The 12,323-nt window shown below is 41.3% G+C and overlaps 1 protein-coding gene across 1 annotated transcript in view; it reads right to left on the reverse strand.

Annotated features, from left to right (window-relative positions):
• LOC128653440 (acidic mammalian chitinase) overlaps positions 1-11,901 on the reverse strand; it is a 35,654-nt gene extending 23,753 nt beyond the window's left edge. The window contains exon 1 of the mRNA XM_053706730.1: positions 11,796-11,901. The gene's annotated coding sequence lies outside the window, so the exon portion shown is untranslated. The remainder of the gene's footprint in view (positions 1-11,795) is intronic.
• Positions 11,902-12,323: the final 422 nt, after the last annotated feature.

A 12,323-nucleotide genomic window follows, 5' to 3' on the forward strand; every position in this document is an offset into this window, starting at 1 on the left:
GGTGTGCCGCTGTCACTCTCTCTGATTGGTCTATCACTTGGGCTGGGTGGGTATTTAAGGTTAGTTTGTGCTCTAGTTTTCCACATTTGGTTTTGTACACCATTGACAAAGGCTCGTGTGTGAGCCGAAACGTTTGGTAATCAACTGTGCAAATAAACCGGAGTGTTTATGAAAAAACCTGTGTGCCTGCTTTTCTTGGGTCCTTGCTGCAACACGGAGTCCGTCCGTGGGATCCATAACTGCTTTACTGTTTGTCTCTCCCTAGTGTGAGCACCAGGTAGCTGACATACTCGTGAGTGCCGTTCACCTCTGCAATTTTGTATACATTCGTTTGATACGTGCACCCGCTCTGATATTGTGGGGTGAGACTCCCCCTCTTGAAATTACATTAAGTGACTGTGGATACTTTTCAAAACCAACCTTACTATTGTGCAACAAGACAACCTTTGTGATACATTGCATCGACTCAGACTGAGACGGGTATGGAAACACCACCTACTACTCAAGAAGTGCCTAACATTGAGGATCCTTATAGCAATATAGAGGACTTTGCTTTTACAGAAGCAGATGCGGCTCGCATCCGTTGTGAGGCAGACCTGCAGGAGTTGGAGGAGACAAAAGGTGAGACACCAAACAATATCTATCACAAACTATTACATCTAGAAAGGAAAGAGGTAGATTTTCACCTTCATGCTGTTTACTTATCTAAGTATCATAAACTGAAATTTATTCCCAGGGGATTTCGAGTAAAGAATATCCCCACCCTAGGCAGGAATAACATAGATTTTTGCAGAAGGTGGTGTGGAATTTTGAGTAAATGCTCACATGATCTGATGCTATTAGTTATTGAGGAGGTCACTAGATTAAAAGTTAATATTAAAAAAGAAATTGACACTGTTAAAGACACCTTATTAACTGTACTCACATCTGACAGTTCAACAGACTGGATCACCAAATTAAGAACACAAGTAGAGAAATACAAACAGGACTTACTAACATTTAAGAACAAAAAATTTGTCACGGTTGAGAACGACTATAGAGAGAAAAAAGTATACAGCTGGTTATTTGGGAAGGACTCTACTTGGGGTGGACGTAGGAGAACACCTTTTAACAAGAACAGACGAATTAATCTCACCACAGTAGACAGTAGTGGGGGGGACTCCTCAGAAGGCGAAACTCAGAACACTACTAACAGCACTGCAAGTGGGGTACTCACAAGATCTGCACAGAAACCCCCTTTAGCCGTAGGCCCCGAGGCGGCAGCATCAGGAGGGGGCGGGGCAAAACGAAAAAACCAGCCACGACAGAAAAAGACACAATAATCTATAATCTAAGTAAACGACCTCTTACAGGTGACGAACTAAAAGTCCTTAATAGGGGACTGTCCTTTGTACCCACCCCCCACTGTGACCTTTTTGATTGGATGGTAGACATGGGTAGATTCCAACGGCAGTTGAAGCTTAAAGACTTCTTTAAAGATAAGGAGAATCAGACCCCTAAACAATTTAAAGCAAGCAGCACCTTTGAACCGACTAACACACATTCGTCAATAAAAACATTCCACCATATCTGTACAACCACCCTTACTGAACTACACAAAGATATGCCTCTGCCAAGAGACAACATTACAAGCGCTGAAAGACGGGCAATTAAGTCTCTGTCCACTGACAAGGACATAGTCATAAGGCCAGCGGATAAGGGTGGGGCCACAGTGATACTTGACTATGTACAGTATAGAGGTGAGGCTTTTAAACAACTACGTGACCACAATACCTACCGCAAACTACAATCTAATCCTACCAAAACTTTTAAAAGAGAAATCGATGAATTCTTGGGCTTGGCACATCAAGCTGGGGTAATTGATGATGATGTGTTGGGCTTTCTTTCAGTTGATCATCCAATCTGCCCAATACTATATTTACTGCCCAAAATCCATAAGTCCCTCGAAGATCCCCCCGGCAGACCTATTGTGTCTGCCAGGGGATCATTGATGCAACCCTTAGCAGAATTCATTGATTTCTACCTTCAACCAGTGGTTCAAAACACTCAGTCCCATCTCAGAGATTCCTCTGAACTCATTAAACTACTGAAAGACTTTGATAATCTGGCCCCTACTGACACTCTAGTTACTATGGACGTAGTAAGTTTATACACGGTGATACCCCATGGGCATGGTATCAACATGGTACGACAAATCCTGATTGACAACCCACTATATACTGGTCCACCTGTGGAATTTCTGCTGCATCTGATGGAGTTCTGCTTGGAGAAAAACTATTTTCGATTTGAAAACGAGTACTTCTTACAAGTTATGGGCACTGCGATGGGGTCAAATATGGCCCCATCGTATGCTAACATTTATATGGCGATGTATGAAAAATACAATATATTCTCCAGGCAGAACCCCATCAAAATGTATCGCAGATACATAGACGATGTCTTCTTGATTTGGGGTGATACCCCTGAAAAACTTATTGGGTGGGTTGAAGGATTAAACACCCTTAACTCCACGATTAAATTTAAAATGGAACATAATAACAATCAGATTCATTTTCTTGACCTGGAAATTTTCAGAGTAGTAACACCTAATGGTGATAAATTGCACACCACCTTGTTCAATAAACCCACTGATAAGAATTCTATACTCCATTACCAGAGTTTCCACCCTAGATTCCAGAGAGATGGTGTTAGCTCCTCACAACTCCTGCGGGTCGTCCGGAACAACACGGATGACTCCCGAAAAGAGAGACAGCTTGAAGAAATGTCACAAAAATTTCTGAGCAGAGGATATCCACCTATGCTAATAGATCAACAAAAGAGTGAAGCCATACAGCTCACCCAGAATGACACTATCCCGAAACGGACAGTAACGGAACAACCGAACCGGATGAACTTTGTAACTACCTACACTCCGGGATCAGGGATGCTTCAGAATGTGATAAGGAAGAATTGGATGATGATCTCCAAGGACACTAGTCTACCTTTTGTGGATGCTCCGGTACCCCGGGTGGTATACAAGCGAGCAAGTAACCTCAGGGATCTACTAGTACTCAGTGATCCCACACACTGCTATGAAAAACAGACATGGCTCACAAGAGGGAAACCAGGATGTTACAAATGTGGCAATTGTGTCACTTGCAACAATCTCATTGCTGGGACATCATTTCAACATCCCCATAACAACAAAAGATACAAAATAAGACATCGATTATCCTGCACATCGGAATATGTGGTGTACGCCATTATTTGCCCATGTTCCAAATTCTACATAGGCAAAACAGTGACAGCGTTCAAAGAACGTTTGGCTAACCATAAAACAGCAATTCGTCAAGCAATAGAAAAAGGTCGATCTGAACAACCGGTTGCGCGACATTTTGCAACTGCAGGACACTCTGTTTCCTCTTTGCGAGTGATGCTGATTGACCATGTGCCCCACAACAGACGTGGTGGTGACAGAGGACTGGCACTATTAAGAATGGAATCCCGATGGATCTTCACACTGGACACAGTTGCCCCTCGAGGCCTGAATGTCAACATAGACTTTGGCTGCTGGTATAAACACAAATAAGATGTGAAGAAGTGGGAGTCATCCAGGACTTAGTTTCTACCTACTCCTCTGGCATGATGCAATGTATACCTGTCTAAATATCTAGGGGGCTTGAGATTGTTTTTCTGCCCTCACCTGCTACCTCCCCACATGCCTTGATACTATGAGTATAGAGGGCTGTGTTAGTAGTTTTTTATACTCTGGGTTTCGGTAGCGCTTTTCACTTTACAAGCTTTATATTAGGTTTGTCTTAGTGTTGCATATAGATAGATACCTATTCCTTTATTGTATTTGTAGATAGGGGTATTCAGATCACTGTTTGATTAATTGATATGTTTTTCCATCAGAGGCTTACCCGCCAGCGCACCCGCACAGTACATTTGTGTATGTTTGGTCTCCATGGTTACGCATGTTTCCATGGTTACACACAGGACGGCGGTAACGTGATGACGTCACGTGACGCCCACATTGAGCCCGGCAATAAGCTGTTTAGGTCTGTGTGAGTGGGTGTGCCGCTGTCACTCTCTCTGATTGGTCTATCACTTGGGCTGGGTGGGTATTTAAGGTTAGTTTGTGCTCTAGTTTTCCACATTTGGTTTTGTACACCATTGACAAAGGCTCGTGTGTGAGCCGAAACGTTTGGTAATCAACTGTGCAAATAAACCGGAGTGTTTATGAAAAAACCTGTGTGCCTGCTTTTCTTGGGTCCTTGCTGCAACACGGAGTCCGTCCGTGGGATCCATAACTGCTTTACTGTTTGTCTCTCCCTAGTGTGAGCACCAGGTAGCTGACATACTCGTGAGTGCCGTTCACCTCTGCAATTTTATATATATATATATATATATACTGTATATATTCCTAGTAGTGTGTGCTATCTTAGCGCCCCCTAGAGTTGGACACGTGAGTGTCACAGCAGTTTTGGTCAGGAGCAACATTGCATTACTGAGAGCTAGCTGATGATTGGTAGATACACCTCTCGCCATTGGCTTAGCAGATGTGTTTAACTAGGCTCCAGTAGTGCATTTAGATGATTTTCCTTTCTACACTTTGGTTTTTGGTTTAGAGAAATTACCATTAGGTGTCAGAATTACGTAATAAAGTTGCCAAACCTAGGAATTCACCTGATACATTTGTACTGCAATTTCCTCTTTGATCTTAATGAAGTGCACAAATACGTACTATACTACATACTATACTAGTGGTCAGGTCACCCAGATGATGAACTTCAAGCCTGTTTCTTGATTTACATTTTATTGAATTCATGACACTGAATTCACGTTCACAATCAGCACTAGAAGACCCTCATGCTTCAGCCAGGGGTACTGGATTCGGACCTGGAATGGTTCACAGATGCTTCGGGAAGAATCAGTTTTGGATCCTACCTCGGGGGACAATGGTAGGGCAGTGACCGGAGGAATTGGGGAAAACAGGTTTGACGAGGAACTTCTTCCATTATAGGTGACTATTTCGGTGTGGGCCGGAGGTGTTGGCAAATAAGACATTTAGGTCTGATAATATGGGGGCAGTGATGGCAATCAATAGGCTAACGGCCGGTTATCCACTTGTTGAGGCTGTTCATGTTGGAGTGTTTGAACAAAAATGTGCGTTTCAGAGCAGTGCATGTGGCGGTAAAAGACAACGGGATTGCTGACGCTCTTTCCCGTTTACAGTGGGATCATTTTCGCACTCTGGCCCGGAGGCAGAAGAGAGGGGAGTTCAATGTCCATAGGAACTGTGGGTCAGTTCATTCCCAATATAGCAGGTTTGGTGCGGGGACCGTTAGCTCAAAGGACATGGACAGCATACTGTCAGGTATGGGGGCAGTGGGGAGAGTTTTTATGTCAGGAAGAGGAGAGAGGTGTTGGTGGCGATAATCAGGGGTCATTGAAGAGGTGGATGAGAGAGTGGCAGGAGGAGGGAGCGTCAAAAGCAATGGCGCAAAGGAGGTTATCAGCGCTAGCATTCCTGTTTCAGCTATTGGGTAGAGAGGATGTGACAAAATATTTTGAAATTTGACTAGCAGCTAGGGGCTGGAATAAGAAAAGTAATCTAGGTGATTCCAGGAGGCTGGTGGTTTATTCCATTTTGAGAAAGGTAGTATTGGCTTTGCAAGGGTTATGTGTTTCGCAGTTTGAGTTTTTGCTTTTTAGGGCAGCTTTCATTCTAGCATTTTTTGGTGCATTTAGGATTTCGGAAATAGTGGGGAGCAATAAATGGGACCCGAGGGGTATACAGCTTTCTGATGTGTGGTTTGAGGGGAATAAGGTTCACATTTGGTTAAGGCGTTCAAAGTCTGATCAGCAAGGAAAAGTTTGCTTGATTAGCCTGGGGACGGTTGGGGGAGACTGTTGTCCAGTGATGACTGTGGAGAGTTTTTTGATGGTATGGGGGAGTGTTGGGTGCCCCATTTTTAATACATAGGGATGGGTCTTCGCTGTCACGATTTTAATTTGTAACAGTTTTTCAAAAAGCTTTGGGGAAAGTAGGCTTTGTGGTGTCTGAATTTTGCTCTCACTCTTTTAGGATAGGGGCAGCGACAGAAGCTAGTTCTTTGGGGTTAGGGGAACTGGTGATCAGGAAGATTGGTAGGTGGGAATCGGGGAGGTTCAAGACGTATGTGCGCCACACTTTGATTGTTTAAATTGAGGTTGTTTTTCTTTATTGTTTGTGTTTCAGGTCCCATTTCATGTTGGCTGATTGGACATTCTTACATAGCAAGAGCCAGGAAGGCAGCCATGGTAAAAGAGAAGGGGAGCCAGTTGGGTATAGACCCCAAGATGGCTGAGTTACGTTGGTTTGGTGTCAATGGCATGAAATGGGACCAGGTCATCATAAGAGTGGTGGAGTATGCACCTTTGTTTTGCCCTCCAGGTATGTTACCGATTCATGCGGGTGGAAATTATTTAAGTTATCTTCTTCAAAAGATGTTGGAGGACATGATAAAAAGGGACATGGAGAGATTGAAGGTGCTGTTCCCTGGGCTGATTTTGATTTGGTCAGAGATTGAGACCAGGTGTTGGTGGAGGGTAGCCTGGGACGTAGGGCGGCTGGAGGCTTCCAGAAGGAAGATTAAAAGAACGATAAGTTTGTTAAAAATATTGGGGGGTGTCAATTAGGCATGTGGAATTTGAAGGGGACTCTGGGAGATGTTTCTTCGCAGATGATAAGGTTCACTTAAATGATGTTGGTTGCCACCTGTTTAATTTTAAATTACGTGAAGGGGTGTTGAAGGCCTTGCAGCTGAGTGGCAGGGGCGCTGCGTTGATCACCTTGCCTGTGGCAGGGGGTGCTTGCAGGGTAGAGATAGCTAGTGGAAATAATGGGGTGTACCCCCTGGGTGTGCAGGGGAGGTGGAATATTTGTAAAGATGTGGCTCAATATTGGGCTACCTCCTGGGGCTTTATGGGTATTATGTTTACAGTTATTTATGATTACAATGTTTGATAATAAATGTAGAGCTGCGGCTTTTTCAACCCAACTTTGGTGTCTGTGCTTTTATTGCGTATTTGCCTATATGGGGTCAAGTGAGCCCAGACCCTGATAATGCAGAGGGGAGAGCTTTTGACCAGGCAATAGCAAGGGGAGGGCTAATGGGTGGAGGATAGGAGTGTTTAAAAGGGGGAGTAGACAGGAAGCAGGCCCTTGGATCTTCAAGGTGTGAGAAGCTGTTCCCTCCCTCCCTTCCTAGAATTTAGGCAGTTGTCACAGCAGGTTGGCGGGGGGTGCTTGCTGGGTGGAAAAAGCTGGTGGAAATAATGGGGTGTACCCCCTGGGTGTTCAGGGGAGGTGAAATATTTGTGAGGATGTGGCTCAATTTTGGGCTACGTTAGGGCAAGCATCTCCTGGGGCTTTATGGGTATTATGTTTACAGTTATTTATGTATTTATGGTTACAATGTTTGATATGTTTGATAATAAATGTGGAGCTGTGGCCTTTTCAACCCAATTTTGGTGTCTGTGCTTTTATTGCGTATTTGAATATATAGGGTCAATGGAATTATGTGCTCACTGCAGTGCAAATACAAACACAATATACAAAAATATAACAGCAATCTCCATGATAATTTGAGGACACTTATATACAAATATATATTATGAAACAGTGGCATACTTTTCCCCTTAGTGACCAGACCATTTTTCAATTTTCTTTCATGATTTAGGTAAAAAAAAAAAATGTAAACAACTTTCCAATTTACTTCCATTATCAAATTTTCTTCATTCTCTTAGTATCATTTGTTGGAGGAGCAGCTATGCACTACTGGTTTCTAACTGAACATATGGGTACGCCAATGACAAAATCTATATACAGGTAGCCCTCAGTTTACGCCGGGGTTAGGTTCCAGAAGGAATGGTTGTAAATCGAAACAGTTGTAAATTTAAACCCAGTTTATAATGTAAGTCAATGGGAAGTGAGGGAGTTAGGTTCCAGACCCCTCTCAAAATTGTCATAAGTAACACCTAATACATTATTTTTAAAGCTTTGAAATGAAGACTTTAAATGCTAAACAGCATTATAAACCTAATAAAATAATCACACAACACAGAATATATAATTAAACTAAGTTAAATTACCAAAAACATTTGCTAAACAGCATTATAAACCTAATAAAATAATCACAACACAGACTTCACTTGCATTTTTCTGCAAACAGTCCTTTCTATGCATTCCAATCTGGACTGATTTATAGACAGGAAGATCTTGTTCCTTTGAAATCTGCTCGATAGCTCAGGTCTGGTTAAACTGATTAATTTCAGCTGGCTTGGCTTTGCTGCAACACAAGCAGACAGCTCTACCTACTGGCTATTTTAATCAATGCACTGCTTCTCAATGCTTTTCAATAGCAGTCACATGACTGAAAAAAAAGGTTGTTATTCTGAAACGGTGTAAATTGAACCGTTGTAAACCGAGGGCCACCTGTATATATGCAGCCACCAATCAGCAGTTAGAACCTAGGTTCTTTGCTGCTCCTGAGCTTACCTAGATAGACCTTTCAGCAAAAGATAACAAGAGAAGGAAGCAAGTTAAATAATAGTAAATTGGAAAGTTGTTTAAAATCACATGCTCTTTCTGAATCATGAAAGAAAAAAATGTGGGTTTCATGTACCTTTAAGGACCAGGGCTATTTTTACATTTCTGCAGTATTTGTGTTTAGCTGTGATTTTCCTCTTACTCGTTTACTGTACCCACACATATCACCGTTTTTCTCGCCATTAAATAGACTTTCTAAAGATACCATTATTTTCATCATATCTTATAATTTACTATAAAAAAAAATATAAAATATGATGAAAAAATGGAAATAAACACACTTTTTCTAACTTTGACCCCCAAAATCTGTAACACATCTACAACCACCAAAAAACACCCATGGTAAATAGTTTCTAAATTTTGCCTGAGTTTAGAAATACCCAATGTTTACACGTTCTTTGCTTTTCTTTTCTTTTTTTGCAAGTTATAGGGCAATAAGTACAAGTAGTACTTTGCTCTTTCCAAACAATTTTTTTTTTTTTTTAAATTAGCGAGTTACATTGTAACACTGATATCTGTCAGGAATCCCTGAATATCCCTTGACATGTATATATTTTTTTTTAGTAGACAACCCAAAGTATTGATCTATGCCCATTTTTCTATATTTCATGCCACCATTTCACCGCCAAATGCGATCAAATAAAAACAATCGTTAACTTTTTCACTAACTTTTTCACAAACTTTAGGTTTCTCACTGAAATTATTTACAAACAGCTTGTGCAATTAAAGCATAAATGGTTGTAAATGCTTCGCTGGGATCCCTTTTGTTCATAAATAGCAGACATATATGGCTTTGGCATTGCTTTTTGGTAATTAAAAGGCCGCTAATTGCCGCTGCGCACCACACTTGTATTATGCCCAGCAGTAAAGGGATTAATTAGGTAGCTTGTAGGGTTAATTTTAGCTTTAGTGTAGAGATCAGCCTCCCACTTGACACGTCCCACGCCCTGATCCCTCCCTGACCCCCCTCAAACAGGTCTCTTCCCTCCCCCACCTCACAATTGTCACTGCCATCTTAAGTACTGGCAGAAAGTCTGCCAGTACTAAAATAAAAGGCTTTTTTTTCTTTTTATAATTTATTTTTTATATATTATTCTGCAGTGTTGGATCCCCCCTTAGCCCCCAACCTCCCTGATACCCCCAAACAGCTCTCTAACCCTCCCCCCTCTACCTAATTGCACCATCTTGGGTACTGGCAGCTGCCTGCCAGTACCCACTTTGCAATAAAATTGGGCTGTTTTGTTTCTTACCCAATCATTTTTAGGTAACCACATCATTTAGGTACCCCCCTCAATATCCTACCTCCATCCCGCTCCCAGATCCATTTCCCAACATTTATTCCCCCTCCCTCTCTCACATTCCCTTACACTTGATGACTTTACTGGGATCTGAAGTGGGCACATGTGCGCTCCTGCGCACTGCCGGAACGCAGATCCCCGCTGGCCAGAACTGCTCCAGCGATGGGCCGCCCACCTGTTTCCCTGCTATGGCTCCCACCCACCAACGATCGGCACCATCGCTACCCGACGCAGAGAGGGCCACAGAGTGGCTCTCTCTGCATCAGATACTTAAAAAAGGGTATTGCAGGATGCCTCAATATCGAGGAGTCGCTGCAATACCCTGAAAGCGCCTGGAAGCGATCATGACCCCTTGGTCATTAAGAACCGTTTTTTGTAGGACGTGCCTGGCACGTCCTCGGGCATTAAGGGGTTATACATTTCTGCAACTTGGCATATTGTATACACACACGTGTGTGAGATTGTGGGTGTATGCGTGTGTGTGTGTTACACACACACACACACACACATAAACACACATACAAACACACACACACACATAGACATATAAATACTGTTCTCTCCAAAAAATAAAACAAACCTGCATTTTTCCATACATTTTATACTCATTAAATCATTGGAAACACCTTGGACATTAAACACTAAATAAATGCTAGAGAGAATAATTCATTCAAAGAAAAGATTAGTCTGAAAATAACATGTAGAAGTATTTTTTAAAGTTTCATTAATTGTTTAAATATTGACAAAATAAGTGCAAAGTTTTAGTGTCTATAAAACAATGGGAGATCCATATATGCAGTGTATTTGGTATGTGTTTATGGAGTAATTGTATGATATATATGTATTTCTCACATTTCGTCTACGAGATAAAAAAAAATACTTCTTAGAATTTTTGGGTATATGACTACCAAATGTTAAGAAGATAAGATAGAGAAAAAAACATTTCAATGCATATTTTGTATTTTATTCTTACCAAAGAATTCTGGTTCAACAATAACAATATAAATTAACAATTTAGAACAGTAAAATATTGCATGGTAACAACACATAGGATACCTTCAAACATATATAATGAAATATTAATCTCTAGCTGTTATAAGACTGAATGTTAATATCCCAAGCACATGCAGTGTTTATGGGACCAGTGAGAGCTAAAAGCTGAAGATATATTTGTGATTAGATCATAGGATTAATACATAGAGAACTTATAGTGGAGCAGTGGGCCATATGCATAAAGAGCAGTTCGGGGGCAAAGTGTTTTGCACCAGTTCTCTTAATATATATCCCCAAATGGCCAAATTTATCAAACTAAAACTGGAGCAATATGGAGGCAAAGTGCTAAATTTGGAGCTATCGTTATAGAAACCAAAGTTTCATATCCATTCCCCCCCCCCCCATTTCATATCTATTCTCTCCCATTTCATATCCATCCCTTCCCATTTCATATTCATTCCCTCCCATTTCATATCCATTATACTCTATATTAAAACTCAAGAATTTTGTAACAGAAGAAAAGAAAGCAATCTCCATATGTCAAACTAATAGAGTGATGCTGTTACTCAAGTTACAATATGCCATTTAACAAATAATTATAGTACAGGCGTCTTGATTTGCTAAATGGACCTGTCACAGAAAAATGCTTTCCATGCCACTGGGAGCCATACTGTTTATATTCATCCAGTGATTTGGAGCTAAAAGGGAATCAATAATTAAAGCAAACATTGCACCTTAAGATATTTTTTTTGTGCAAAATCAGCCACAGATGATATAGTTAGAAGGTTGTGTGAGAAAGGAAGGGGTGACGGCTACCCACCTAATCTTCATCTCTGTTGTTTACAATTCCATCCAGCCAGCATTGTTCTGTATATATAGTATATTATTTCATGTCCATCCCCCCCCCTCCCCTCTTTCCATGCACTTACCTGGTCGTCGCCTGGTCAGGAGCTTCACTCTTCCCTCCTGCGCACTGCCCGCCGTAGAACGCTGTGAGGAAGTGACATATCTCAGGTGAAAGATCACTTCCTATAAGGCAAAAAAGAAAAGAGTGTGCTCCAATGGTAAAATAAGTTTCCACAAGAAAACCGGCCAAATACGAGAAAAATTATATACTCAAAAACATATATGCCCATGATCGTGCAAAAAGGCAAGCTGAACCATCTGAGCTGTCCAGCAGGCTCAAACTCAGGACTCCACAAGCGCAATCTTTTGTTGAATATTTGAAGTTCTTCAAATGACATGGGTATATCGTTCAGTTCCAAAGTAAACACAACCAATATAGAATTTCTAGATCTTGAAATTTACTGGAATAAGGAAGGTCTTGTCTCTACGAAAACGTATTTCAAAGAAGTAGACTCTAATAATTATTTAAATTTCAAAAGGAATCATTATGCTCCTTGGATTAGGAATATTCCTTTTAACCAATTTTGCCAGCTTAGAAGGAAGGAACTGCA

This window comes from Bombina bombina, chromosome 3 (assembly GCF_027579735.1).
Source record: "Bombina bombina isolate aBomBom1 chromosome 3, aBomBom1.pri, whole genome shotgun sequence".
Taxonomy (NCBI): domain Eukaryota; kingdom Metazoa; phylum Chordata; class Amphibia; order Anura; family Bombinatoridae; genus Bombina; species Bombina bombina.